Here is a 15,029-nt window from a genome sequence, read left to right on the forward strand (position 1 = left end):
CGGATTCTGTCACATGGCTCAGTGCATAGCAAGTGCTCACTATATGCTGGCGGGTGGAGTAAGTGGGTCTGTTTATACTGGTCCTTGAGCTAGAGCCCGGAAGTGTGGGGTGGGGGGAGGCACAAACAAGCCAGATATGATCCCTGTCCTCAGGGAATTTGCAGCTTGGTGGGGAAGACAGACTCAGAATCAGCCAACAGACGAGGCACTGTCATCGTGATCATCAGAACAACTAACAGATGCAGAGCAGTTACTCTGTGTATCATCTCATTCAATCCTCTTAAAATCCCTATGGACAACACTTTCATCACCCTCCTTTACAGATGATGAAACTGGGCACAGAGAGGTTAAGTGATTTGGCCAGAACCACACAGTCATTATCTGCAGAGGATAGCGAGTGGTAAACTGTAGCAGAAATACAGTTAGCTCTGTGCTCTGGGTACCAAGTAGGGAAGTTTGAGGATTGAAGGCTTCATGGAAGAAGTGCCTCGAAGGAGGGATAGACCTGCTAGCTGTTATGATGATGATGACAATGCCGCATCTGTTGGCCGGTAGCGGCTCTGTCTCTGTCACTCTGCAAATTCACTAAGTAGAGAGGTGGGAAAGTGGGATAGTCATGAATAAAGCTTTGGAAGCTGCGGAGCACTGGATGTCAGAAGTTACCCCATCTGCCTTCCCCCCAGGCCCCCAGGGCCCAGGGCAGAAGCATAGCCATCTGCTTGCACCTCCCAGGGTGAAGAGCTGAGAAGTTGAACAGTAGCTAAGAGGAGTCTCTTCCCCCTGGGGTGCTCCTCAAACCCCCCCAAATCAGGGCCTGGGCTTTCCTCCCAAATGCGAAGGCCAAACTCTCCCGTGGAAAGCTGTGACCTGGGATGTCACCACAGCCCCCAGGGAAACTGATCAGAGTACCCAGTGCCATGGCTGCCGGGCAAGCTTTCCTCCTCAGTGGCCCTCGAGACTCAGTCTTGCCCCACCTTCTTTGACGCTCAGTATGGAGGAAACTGTACAGCTCGGGAATTGCAGGACCCGAATTCTTGTTCGGACTGTCTGAATGGTGTGGCCTTAGGCAAGTCCCTTCCTTCCTTGGTACAGACCTCTGCATCCATTTGTCCTGCCTTTGTACCCCTGCCTTCTGACATCCAAGGGCCAAACTGCTCTCCTCTCTTCCTGAATTTTGGCTGTCCCTGACTTCAGTGAATCCTGAGCAGACTGAACTCATTGTGCCTTAGCTCAAGGATCCTCAATGGCTCACTGTTGCCCACAGGGTATGGAGAATACACTTTTGTTCCTCCTTATCCCTCTCCTCCTTTCCTCTTTTGACTTCATTTTTATATTCTACCTGTCTTTAGGCCTGGCTCTGATCCCAGCTCCTCTACTAATTTGCCTACAAAAGTTTACATGAACGCTCTCAACGTATCAGGTGCTGGGGAGTCTCAGAGCTGAAGCAGACAGTCTGTGCCCTTGGTTGTACACCACGCTGGTGGGAGCTGACTCACAGACATGGCGGTGACGGGCAGTAGACTGGGATGACAGAAGGCAGGACACGTGGAGGGGAACTGACCATCTCGACACAGGACAGGCTTTCCCTTTGCTGAGGGCTGTTAACGAAGCGCAGGGCTTTTGCAGGGCTTTCGGTCCAAGGGAGGGGGTGGGAGCTGAGATTTTGAGAAGTCTTGGGGGTGGGGAAACGAGGAGGTGGATCCAGAAGCAGGGGGTGGGAGGCTGGCAAGGGAGATGGTTCCTCGGGAAAGAAAGAGCAGGCTGCAGTAGAGGGAGGAAATTTGGAGGAAGACAGAGCTGATTAAAGAGAAATGTTACGAAGTTTGGCTTTGTGATATAGAGCGACACTTTCCCCCTACTGTTCATCTGAAAGCTTCAGAAAAATTGTTACTACTCGTAACATTGGGAGTTGGGCAGGCCCCCCTCAACATTTTCAGGGCCTGGGCCCGAGTCAAAGGGAGCCTCCTATCGTGTCTCAGAGTTAAAAATCAAACTAACTCATGGTTAAATAAAACATGGCCTATCTTTCTGCCTTGACAAATTAACACTTGTGGGAAGATCTGGAAGGTCAGATTTGAATCCAGAACTTTCTACTCCCTAGAGTTCTGTGTGGAACATGTTATTATGGGAAACATCTGCCCCTGTCCCTGAGCCCCGATGTGGCCCACCCCCTTCTCCCACCTCTGCTCCATCCCACACAGCAAGGGACCTTCTCCAGTGATGGGAACACGCACACACCAGGCTCTGTCCAGACCCCACAGCTGCTGCCCTTTGTCTGCCCGGAGCCACGGCGCACAGCCTAGAGGTATGGCCTGCACTCTGGAGGAAGGGCTGGCAGCCACCCTGGCCTCTTGGATAAGAAATTTATGGAGCGGGGGTCTGGAACTGGGGTGGGGGCTCCAGTGGGCACATCCCCTTGGCCCTGGAAACTCCATGCTTTGTCTGGAGGTGTGTGACTTGACAAGAGCCACACGGATGCCCTCTGATGCGTGGAGGCCCAGAGCAGGGAGTGCTCGCCCCGGTCTGAGGACACCTGTGTGTATGGGTGCGGGGCCAGGAGGTGTCACGTGGAAATGGGAATGTGGCTTAGAGGTGGGCCCCGGGGTGGGCGTGGGATGTCTAGTCACTCATGTGATATGTAGAGAGCTGTGGGCCATGGAGCCCAAACCTCACCTCCCCTCACCTCGGCAACTGCGGGGCACTGAGGCTTTCCTAGGAGGGGTGAGGGTGGGATTGATTAGGGCCAGGCTGTAGGAATCTTGATCTTTGCTGGTGCTGTATTTAACTCTTCACAGATTCATACCTTGGGAGGGGGGGGCAGTGGAGGGTCTGGGAAGGGGTGTTCTGGGGGCGGACAGGGAGGATCTTAATAGCCTGTAAGCTGTGGAAAGGCAGAGAACCTGACTTAGACTCTCCACTTTCCACCTCTGCCCCTGGGATCCCCAGCTCAAATTTGCTACCAAGAGCTTACCGCTCCCTCTGCCCCCTAGCCTGTTTCGGTTCCTGCCTCAGTCTCTCACTTCGTTACCCCTCCTCTCATAGCGAAGCCCTCACCTGAGAAGGGTCACCACCAGTGTTCTCCCTGTCATCAGGTCCCTGCTCCCTCCAGGCCCTCCTGTTCACCCCTCTCCCTTTCTCTCCCCACCTCCTGCTCTCAGCCACATGCGCCTGTCCAAACTATCCCCCTTCCCCCGCCCCCCCCCCGCCCCCCGCCCCAGCTCCAGCCCTTCTCTGGTCCCCTCTCATTGCCCCTCTTCCCTCCAGTCCTACCTGCAAACCCCCACTTGGCCTCTACGAGCAGCTAATACGGGTGCAGCGCCTGAATGTGTTTCTGTTCAGGTAAATTAAAGTCATCAGTTCTGGGGGAAATGAGACGGAATGAAGACTCAGAGCCGCAGCCCCAAAGCCTCCGAGGCCCCTTCAGAATCTCACAGAAGCCTGGGCTGCCCTTCTCACCCGCCTGTAATTGAACCCCTTTTTCCTCAGGCAACACCAGACAAGTTAAATTAAAAAACATTTCTTATTCCACGCTGTTTTCCTGGATCTTTAGAAACAATGAATACAGTAACTGCATTACTTCTCCCAGTGTCTTGTGGCAGATGGTGGCAATAGGGCCTCCGTGGGGTGGCCTGGAAACCTCGAGCCTGCACAACAGCTCCGTTAGCCCAGGGTCTTGCCTCCCCTTAGCTTCTTTAGGAAGATCGTTGACCATTTGTGAGCAGAGCCAAACTGAAGGCTGGGAGCTACTCTTAGCCCCAGATCAACTATTTGTGAATTACTTTGGCATTAACTGAAGCGGTCAGTGGGAAACAGGAGATCAGGAACAGAGCTATTGATTAAAGAGTGGTACATGTGACCTGAACAGTTTTGTATTCTCTTGCATCGGGTTTGTTGATCTAGAACTTTGCAAATATTTTCAAGATTCTTTGTGAGGAAGTAGTCCTCTCCCTCTGGCTAGAACGTAAGATCCTTCAGGGCTGGGACTGATCAACTCCAAAGGGTTAGTTTTCATATAACCAATGAGGGGGAGGCAGCAAGGAACTGCCTGGGTGGAGAAGTCCCTTGAACTTGGCTGCCAGGGGGAGTGAGAATGGGAAACTGCCAGGATAGAGATCGAGGGAAATCCCTGGATGAAGCAGGAGTTGACCTAGGACCAGGGCCAGAGGCCTGGAGGTGAGAAGGGGAGACATTGGCATCAAAGACCACACCAGGAGTGAGGATGGGGGCTCCAGGTGAGGAAGATAAGCCCCACCGGAAGACAGGGCTGACTAATGGGCCTATTCAGATAATAGAGCAAGAGGCTGGCCTGGCAATCTCACACTTTAGCCCAGCGGTTCTTTGACTGTGGTCCTAGACCCACAGCATCAACATCTTCTGGGAACCTGTTAGAAATGGCAATTATCAGGCCCCAACTCAGACCAGAAACTCTGGTGATGAGGCCCCAGCATCCGTGTTTCAGCATGTCTTCCAGATAATTCTAATGCCTGTTAATATTAAGAATCACCTCTCTGGCAAACCATGAGAGACTCTTGAATGCTGACAAAAACTGAGGACTGATGGATGTGGGGGGGAGGGGGGGATGGGCATAGAGGAGGACACTTATGGGGATGAGCACTGAGTGTTATGTGGAAACTAATTTGACAATAAACTATTTGTAAAATAAAATAAAATAAAATAAATAAATAAAACATTTAAAAATAAATAAATAAATAAACATTAAAAAAAAAAAAGAATCACCTCTCTAGACTATACTTTTGGAAAATGTTTGCATTGACAGAGTCTTGAGCCCTGTGGGTGTCTTTTTCCTTACAGTCCCTGACATGCTTGGTGGGCTCAGCCTTCTTGGGGTCCTCTCGTATTATGAGGACATTCCTCCACATAGGGTGGGCCTAGCTTTGGGGGGGGGGGTCACAGTCTTCCACATCCCTTCATGGTAGAGTGGGAAGGCCATAACCTCTGTCCTACACAGAGTTCTACAAGGACCTCTGCGTCCCTAAGGAGACCACCACTGGGGTGGTGGTGGAGGGATTCCTCATTATTGTCCTCAAGGGCCCTACTCATGTGGGCCAAGAATAAGTGGTCAGGCCAACATCTAGATTCTGGTAGGAACTTCCTGCATGACAGAAATTTCATTATCTATTCAATACCACAAACATCTATGCCATTGTGACCATCAGCCTGAAATCTGAGATCTTCCAGGAGACCAGTTCGCTGACAGGTGTCATTGATGCCTCCCAGCTCTGGGCAGGCAGAAGAGATCCAGAGCTTGTGCTAGAGGCCCTCTCCATCCGTCTGGAGCTGGTCCTGGGTTTCGTAATTCATAGTGTATTTTGTGTTGCAGAAACAAGTCTTCATCCTGGACCAATCTGGACACACCAGTGGTTAAAGAAGAGTTAAGTAGCTGCAAGGTTGTTCATTTGTTCACAAGGGAAACTGCCCAGAAAGGACAAGAAAAGCCTCATTTCCTAACCATTAACTGAAAATCACTTTTCTTAGGACAGCTTGACCTCTAAAATGTGACTGAACTATCCAGAAAAAAAAAATGTAGATAAACTATGTCTCCTTTTAGCATTGAGTGCTAGTAAACAAAGTGGAAGAGAAGGAATTCCACCCAAGATGTCAGCAGAAACTTAACTTCTTAGGGGAAATAATTTCCTTTCCTAATTACCAATTAATGAGCATAAGCTTCTGCCCACCAGCACTCTGCATTACTGTCGCTGTGGTGAGGTGGTGTGATGGAAATTTGGTGTAACGCCTTGTGCCTTTGGCAGGGATTAGTAAACCAGAGCTAATAAGCGAATGTGCCTCATTCAAGTTGGGGTGTTATCTTGTACTAAATATTGGGCATGGGTCCATCATATTTGTACAGAGAACATTTTGCTAGGTTTGGTGAGGACACAGAGAGATAAAAACCCAGTTCCTACCCTCCATTAAGTCACATAAGTTATGAGTTATATTTATATCATTATATGAATTACATCAGCCAGTGGAATCTGTTTGTATAAGTAAGATCATTCATTTATTTGTTCGTTCCACAAGTGTTTATTGAGCACCTATTATTTATGCAGCCACTTTGGAAAATCTAGAAAAGTAAACATAACCCAAATTTCCCAGGCTCTGTGTGCTACTGGGGTCATACCAATGGTAAAAGTCACATTTTCTAGATTCTTGTCTATTATTTAGGTAGCACTCCCAGCACCTGCTTTTTGTCCCTGCCTCCAACCAAATTCTCACAGTCTGCAACTAAAAATTTCCAGCAGGTGGTAACACGTGCTCATAAACCAGGCTATAAACTAGGGTTAGACTGCAGCGTCTTCCTTAATTTTCCATTCCAGCTTTGAACCCTCCCCACCTCACCACTGATGTCCATGAACTGAGAACATCTCTTTTCAAGTATTTGTGGCTAGTTCTAACTGGGAAAAATGCTGATATCCAAGCCAGAGGGGGATGGCCCTTGATGTTTCTTTTTTGTTTGTTTGTTTTTTGTTTTTGTTTTTTTTAATGTTTTATTTATTTCTAGGAGAGAGAGAGAGAGAGAGACAGCGTGAGCAGGGGAGGGTCAGAGAGAGAGGGAGTTACAGACTGAAACAGGCTCCAGGCTCTGAGCTGGCAGTCAGCACAGAGCCCGACGCGGGGCTTGAACCCACGAACCGCGAGATCATGACCTAAGCGAAAGTCGGACGCTTAACCGACTAAGCCACCCAGGTGCCCCAGCCCTTGATGTTTCTAAAGCTGCCACCTCTCAAGGCCCAGAATGGTGCTACCTTTCCTCATGAGTGAGGAGAATGCCTCCCACACACCAACCCCCACTCCACAACCACCCCACCCCCGTGGTTCTGTGCTGTGTCACCTGAACTCTGGTCTGTTTCACTGGCCTATGGCCTACCTTTTCACCAGTAACACACTTGATGATTATTATAGCTTCATAGTAAGTCTTCTATCAGATAGTATGAGGCCTCCAACTTTGTTCTTTTTCAAAATTGCTTTGGTTTACTCTAGTTCCTTTGCCCTTCTATATACATTTTAGAATGAGCTTTCCAATTTCCACAAAAAAGCTCACCAGATTTTAATTGGAATTGCACTGAATTTATATACTAGTTTGAGAAGTGATATTTTGAGAAAATTCCCTTCTGATACCCGAACACAGTATAGTTCTCTATTTTTCTTTGATTTCTTTAATTAATGATTTGTAGTTTTGGGCCTACAGATCTCACAGATAACATACGCTTGTTGGATTTATGCCTAAGTATTCCACGTTTTGCCGATGTTACAAATGGCACATAAACATTTAAAATTTTCAACTGATCATCACTAATATATAAAAACAATCACTTTTAGCACATTGACCTTGTATCCTGTGAAATTGCTAAACTCACTTCTAGTGCCTTATATATTCCTTGGCATTTTCTACATAGAAAAATATGTCGTCTGTGAATAGAGAGAGTTTTATTTTATCCTTTACAATCTGTATGCCTTTTATTTCCTTCTCTTGTCCTACTGCATTTGGTTGGACTCCAGTATAAAGATGAAGAGAAGGGGGTAAGCATGAATATTTTTGTCTTATTTCCTTATTTTGTCTTATTTTCCCTTATTTCTTAAGGGAAATGTATTCAGTTTTTCACCCTTTCACCATTAAATATGATGTTACCTGTAGGTCCGATTCATCTGTGTGGTCAGAGTTATGTGTGTAGAATTGTTCACAGTATCCTTTTGATGTCTGCAGGGTGTATAGTTATAAATCCTGCCTTATTCCTGCTATTGGTAATTTGTGTATTCGCTCTCTTTTTCTTTGTCTTTTTCTTGCTAGAAGATCGTCCATTTTATTGATCTTTTGAAAGAATCATCTTTTTGATTCATTGATTTTCTTTACAGTTTTTCTGTTTTCAATTTCTGCTCTTATCCGTATTATTTCCTTCCTCTGATTTGTGTTTATTTTGTTCTTTTCCTAGGTTCTTGAGGTATGTTACTGATCTGAGGCTTTTCCTCTTTTCTGATGTAAGACATTAGTGCTATAAATTTTCCTCTTCGCACTGCTTTATTTCTGTCTCATGAGTTTTACTCTATTTCATTTCATTTCTATTTAGTTCATTTTTTAAAAATTTCCCTTGAGACTTCCTCTGTGACTCATGAATTTTTTAGAAGTGTGTTGTTTAATTTCCAAGTATTCGGTGATTTCTATTTGCTTCTATTATGGTAAGATAACACTCTGTATGATTTAATTTTTAAAAAATTTGTTGAGGTCTGTTGTGCGGCCCAGGAGATGGTATATCTTGGTATGTGTTCCAAGGACACTTGAAAAGAATGTGTATCCTGCTGTTATTGGGTAGAGTGTTCCATAAATTAGATTCTGTTGGCCGATGGTGGTGTTGAATTCTATATCCTACTGATTTTCTGTCTGATTGTCCTATCAATTGTCAAAAAAGAGTGTTGAAGTCACCAACTATAATTGTAGATTTATCTAATTTTTTTCTTTTAGGTCTTCCTTAACCTGCAGCTCTGTTGTTTGTACATACATATTTAGGATTGCTTTTTTTTTGCTGGATTGGCCCTTTTATTATAATATAATTCCCTCTCTGTTTCTGGTCATTATCTTTGCTCTAAACTATACCTTATCTGTTATTAATATAGCCACCCCTGCTTTCTTTTGATTAATTCTTGAGTGCTATCTTTTTTCTTTCCCTTTCTTTCCAACTACCTGTATCGTTTTATTTGAAATGAGTTTCTTGTAGGCAAATATAATTGAGTCATATTTTTAAAGCCACTCTGTCATACCCTGGTTTCTCTACAGATCGCATAAATCTTTCACCCTTTAAAGCCACTCTGTCAATCTCTGCCTTTAATTGATATATTTAGACCATTTGCATTTAATGAAATTATTGATATATCAGTGCTTAACTCTGTTGTTCTGTTTTGTTTGTTTTTTGTTTGTTTTTGTTTTTGTCTTATGTCTGGTCTGGGTTTTGTTTGTTTGTTTGGTTCTCCCCTTTCTTTTCCTTGGTTTCCTGTTGCTACTTGAACATTTTTTAGAACTCCATTTTGATTAATCTACAGTGTTTTTTAAAGTATCTCTTTGTGTAGCATTTTTTAGTGGTTGCTTGAGGTATTACATTAAATATATCTCATTTTTAAGTCCACTGGTATTGCCAAATTTCCCAGTTAGAGTGAACTGTAGAAACCTTATCTCCCTTTATGTCTCTCTCCCCTTCTCCACTTACAGTACAGTTGTCTTAAGTATTTCCTTTACATAAATTTATAACCATAGCAGAGGGTGTTATAACTTTTGCTTCAACTGTCAAACATAATTTAGAAAACTCAAGAACAGAAAAAAATAGGTATTTACCTATCTTTTTACTTTTGCTTTTCTTTCTTCTCTGCTGACATTTCAAAATGCTTTCTTTTTTATCATTTCCCTGTTTAGAAAACTGCTAGCCATCCTTTTAGGATAGACCTCCTGACAACAGATTCTTAATTTTTCTTCATCTGAAAAGGCCTTGACCAACCCTTTCATTCATGAAGAATTTTTCTTGCTGGATATAAAATTCTGTCTTGACAGTTCTTTTCTTTCATTTCTTTTTTTTTTTTCCTTGAAAATATGCCATTTATTTCTGGCCTCCTTAGTTTCTGATGATAAATCTACTGTCATTCAAACTGTTTTTCCCTTATAGGTAAAGTAATTTTTCTTTCACTGCTTCCAAGATTTTTCTGTTTTGGTTTTCAGAAGTTTGACTATGATGTGCCTCAGTATGAGATTGTTTGGGTTTATCCCATTTGGAGTTTGTTCATTTTCTTGAATTTATAGGTTTACATATTCTGCTAAATTTGGAACATTACTTCTTCTAGTACGTTTTCAGTCCTGCCCTCACTGTCCTCCTCTCCTAAGACTCCAATGACATGAATGATGTATATTAGATCTTTTGTTATAGTCTTGCAGTTCCCTGAGGCTTTGTTCTCTCTTCTTCTTTCCTTAATTCTATTTCCTTTATTGTTGTTCAGATTAGGCCATTTCTATTCTTCTATCCTTGAATCCACTTCTATTCTTCTATCCTTGAATCCACTGATTCTTTCCTCTGTCCTCTCCATTTTGTTCTTGAGTTCACCCATTGAGATTTCAAATTTTGGTTATTGTATTTTCTGTTCTAAAATTTTCTTTTGGCTTTTCTTTATATTTTCTTTCTTTCTTCCTCTTTTTTTTTTCTGAAACTTTTTTAACATGCACCCACTCAGTACAGATGCAAGTCCCAGTTACCTATTTAACCTTCTATTATTCCACCGTGCATGGGGGTGGGGAATAGATGTCTTGTTACAGCCAGGTAAGGGTGGAAATCTAGACTCTCTACTTGGTTTTGCTAGTGTCTGTGTGTATGTGTGTGTTTCTCAGATTGTGGGGGAATGATGCCACAGTTCTTTTCTATGGTACTTGCTGTGGTAGAGCAGTCATGGTCTAAAAGTTTTCTGTCTAGATAGGCTTCCTGATCCTTTGGCTAGAGAGAGTAGGCTTTTGCTGGGGCCTTGGTGGTCTGTGTCTGTTGGTGCTGCCAGGTTGCTGGCTTCTACAGTAACAAGTCTGGGATGTAGGAGACAAAAACAAAGCTCAGGGAACTCACCATCATGTCGTTCCTTAGCTAGTTTACCTTCCTCTCTATACCTTTCATAGTCTTCTTATGTGTAGGGCATTTATTTACCAGCTCTTTCTCCGATTTCTATATTGTGGAGGTTGCCTGTGGGGATGTGGATTGGTGCATAAGAAGTGTCTGCTATAGTCTCATGCAGTGAGTATGGAATCTTTGATCTGTAGTACATTTTACTCTGTGATGTAACCTTGATTATTGTGCCTATATTGCTCCTAACCTGATTCTAACTTTGCTGGCCTCTTGGTCAACCAGACTTCTTCTAGTGTTGACTCTTCCATGAGATATAGTCTGCTTTTTGATGTAAGGTGGGGGTAGGCATGGGCTGGATACCATTCCCAGATACCAGCTGTAGTGGACTGAGTAGTGGCCCCAAAGGCAATATGTCCAGGTCCTCATTCCCAGAATCTATGAAAGTGAACTTATTTGGAAAAAAGGCCTTTGCAGATGCAATTAAGGACATAGTAATAGAGCATCTTGGATTTAGGGTAGCCCCAAATCCAATGACTGATATCTTTATAAGAGAAAGGAGAGGGAGATTTGAGACACATGAACACAGGATAGAAGTCCAGGTAAAAACAAAATTGGAGACTGAAATTATACTGCTACCAGTCAGGAAACTTCTGGAACTAACAGAATCTGGAAGAGCAAGGGAAGACTCTTCCCTGGAGCCTTCAGAGGGAGCATGGCCTTACCAACACATTGATGTCAGACCTCTTTTGAGAGAATGTATTTCTGTTGTTTTAAGTCATGTAGTTTGTAGTAATTTGTTATGGCAACTCCAGGAAACCAAAACAGCAGCCACAGGTGGAAACTTTTGCTGTGAGACGATCAAACACTGCAAAGATGGAGCGACTGCTCCGTTGCCAAGTCACCTCTGGTTGCTGGAAGGTGGCCACTCCACAGTGTGTGGATCTCACCACTGAAATGGCTGGACTTGGTCATACCTGCAGGATTTGTACCCACTCAATATGGCTTTGACCTCCACGGTGCCCACACTCAAGCTGGCTCTGGGGAGGCTTGCTTGCCTCTACCCTGCCCTGGTAGAAGACACAGGATACAGCCTCTTATCTCTCACCTCTTGGACCTTTCCTAGTAGGACCCTTTTGGGTGACATGGTTAGCTTGTGTTGCTTAGAAACAATAGACACAAACTTTGGCTAATTTAAACAAAAAACGGAAATCATTGCAAGGATACAGGAAAATTGAACAATCCAGGCTGGTGGCTAATAGTGCAGGGGACCTGGTTATTAGCCAGAACTAAAGAGCAGTTGATTACACTTGCTGCCAGTGAAATGGTCCCAGCTCTTTCACTCAAGTTGAAATTCAAACAGAGAAGGTCTGACTGGGGCAGATGGTGCTAAGGGGCAAAGGGTGGGGGTGGAAAGGGGGAAGTTTGCCAGTGAATCAAGACATCAAGGAATGGGGGGGAGGGGGCTAGTTCCTCAAAGGGAACATGAGGCTCTGGTACCACAAAGGGGAAAGGACACTGGGTAGGCAGAAACCCCAGCTGCCTAGGCAAGGGGCAAGAGCTGGCTCACTGTTCCTCCCCTCCCCCTGATTCCCCACCCTCAACCTCTACTTCTTCTTGCTCAGTTCCTCAGAAGGAGTAGGGAGAAACCACAGATGGTGCTTTATAAATTTAGAGTATGCCTCGAGTCAGCCATGAGTGATAATTAGACTGTGATTGTTCTCTTTAAGAGCTTCACTTAATCAATTTACAATCGCCTATGCTGTCTCCAGGTATTGATTATGGAGTCCTGTGTCTTGGAAGTCTTAAAGTACCCTCCTGGGATGCTACCCCTGACATTGTGTTTCTCATAGGCGTGTGAACACCCTGTGCTGAAGTCGACCTTTCCATGTGGTTGCTTGAGATACTTTTTCATCTTAATTGTTTCTGAAGACAGAGCAGAATAGCAGCTCCTTCTATCGCTGATCTGAATCTAAGTGGGAAGGAGATGCCCGGTTAATGGGGCATACAGCTATTCCCAGGTGGGAAGGATGGGGTTGACTGCTCCAGATGCCCTCTCAGAGAAGACACAGCTACAGCTTAGAGATTGACCGTGAACCCTTGTGAAGATGATAATTGAAGAGAGATGACCCTGGACAGATACCAAACCATCCCATGCACCATATTCATCAAGGAAAGCAATAGGGGCTCAGGACTGGCCTTGGACCTCACTAACCAGAAGGGACTTGAGAAGGTCTAGGCAGTGTGGAAAAGGGAGGAGGAGCTGGTCAAGGGGAAAGAGGCAGGTTGTGGTGCTTTCAACTTGGTCACACATTAAAAAAGACTCAGGCCTCCATCCTACCCCAGATCTATTGCATCAGAATCTCTGAGATGGTGGTGGTTGTGCATCTATATTTTTAGGTTCCCAGGTTACATCTTATTGCACAGTGAAAGTTGAGGATCACTGAGTTAGAGCAGGGCCCTCAACCTGGGATCCTTGGGCTTTGGGGGCATCTGTGATGTCTCCCCAAATTGTATGCAAAATAGTCTATATGTATGTTTTTCTAGAGACAGGAGTCCATTGCTTTCATCAGATTTGCAAAGTGGCTGGTGACCCTCCAGAGGGTCTGAAGCACTGAAATAAAGGGGATAGATAACCTGTGCCAGGGAAGAGGGGGGACTCTAGCTATGGTGATTCTGATGCTGGTGGTCCCTTGAAGCAAATCTGATCACAACTCTGCAAAGCTTCCCTCCCACCCTTAGCTTAGCAGCCAGGAGACTGGCCACTGGCCTGCTGGGAACCTTCTCTGTCAGCTGCATAAAACCAGCTGCAGAAAGAGAGGAATAGGACTTGGCAGTGGACATACAGGAACCGGGGACTTCCCTCAGGCTCATCTCACCCAAAATTAGGGCAGCGGGAACCAGTTCCAAACTCTGTAAGGCAGTGGTTCTCACAGTGTGTTCCCCAAACCAGTAGCTTCAACATCACCTGGGAAGTTACTAGAAATGTGAATGATCAGGCTCCACCTCAGACCTTCTGAATCAGGAACTTTGGCGGGCCTGCCATTCAGTCTCAGCAAACGGACTGCCAGGATGACTCCCTTGCACCCGAAGGCGTGAACACTGCCATCAGGGAGTGAGTCCCTCCTCATCTGGTGATGGATGTGTTCTGGGTTAGCCCAGCGCCAGGGTGAGGCTGACCCAGCAGGTTGAAAGCCGTCAGAACCCAGAAAGGCTCAGCCATGGTTGAAAGGTGGAAGGCTTTGGGGCCTGTAGCTGGATCAGAGGAAAGGTTAGGCTGTCATTTGCTGAATTAGAGAACACAGAAGCTGGAAGCGAGACAGGATTTATGTCACCAGTGAATGACAGGGGTGACCTGTAGGGAAGGAAGGGTAGTTACAGAATGGCTGTGAGGAAGGCCCTCACACTATATTGCTGTCAAGTGGGCAACAGGGGGCGGTGGGGGGGGTGGGGGGAGACTGTAATGCATGGCCTGGAGTGGGGTGAGATGAGAGTGACCCCTGTAGTAGAGATTCTCAAACCCCGGTGAACACTAGAGTTACCAAGGGGCTGGCTGAAATGCAGGTTCCTAGGCCCCTTCCCAGACACAGTGTAGTGGGATGCCAGGGTGGGGCCAGACTGCTGCACTTTGAGCAGCTTCCCATCATGCTGACACCAGTGGTCCCTTGCACCACTCCTGTGGCGATTCCATAAAACCACCTTCCCTCCCTCAGCTCCCCAGCCAGACAGCTTGGCCACCAGCCTTGCAGGGTGACCAGGCAGGGCGACCTCTCTTTCATGGGGGAGAGGCTGTGGGCATGTTGTGTGAGGTAGCCCTTTGGCTCTTCCATGGGATTAATACCGTTCTTATCTATCTACCTATCTATCTAAGTATCTATCTATCTATCTATTTTGTGGGGTGGGGGGTCAGGGAGGCACAGAGAGAGAGGGAGAGAGAGAATCCCAAGCAGGCTCCGAGCTATCAGCACAGAGCCCTAGGCAAGGCTTGATCTCATGAACCATGAGATCATGACCTGAGCCGAAATTGAGAGTGGGATGCTTAACCAACTGAGCCCCCCAGACGCCCCTAGATCGTTCTTAACGACCACCTTTCTGTCTCATGCACTCAGTCACTCACATCTAATGTGTCCTCTAGGACCTTCACACGTTGAGGGACTGAGACTTCCTTGGGTAGTTTTCAAATGTGATCTGAGCTGCCCAAATCATCCTTCTCAAATTCATTTGGAATTCAAAGCAAGCAGGGAAAACAGGCATTAATTAAATATTTAATTGACATCCATTAAGTCTAGAATATTGGTTTTAGTTCAAATTTATGACATGGTTGTATTTTTTATGGCTGCACGTATATTGCATGTAAGCCATTGGTTCCCTTCATGTAATAAAGGGTTCAGTATATTTATGCCCATTTTATAGGACTTGGAGCATAGCTGG

General features: G+C 45.4%; 1 long non-coding RNA gene across 1 annotated transcript; it reads left to right on the forward strand.

Annotated features, from left to right (window-relative positions):
• The first annotated feature begins 2,139 nt into the window (after nucleotides 1-2,139).
• Nucleotides 2,140-3,528, forward strand: LOC120223177. The gene is made up of 2 exons (XR_005526219.1): nucleotides 2,140-2,305; nucleotides 3,340-3,528. It is a non-coding gene; the product is annotated as an uncharacterized LOC120223177 (long non-coding RNA).
• Nucleotides 3,529-15,029: the final 11,501 nt, after the last annotated feature.

Source organism: Hyaena hyaena, unplaced genomic scaffold (genome assembly GCF_003009895.1).
Source record: "Hyaena hyaena isolate Hyena2069 unplaced genomic scaffold, ASM300989v1 scaffold_964, whole genome shotgun sequence".
Classification (NCBI taxonomy): Eukaryota; Metazoa; Chordata; class Mammalia; order Carnivora; family Hyaenidae; genus Hyaena; species Hyaena hyaena.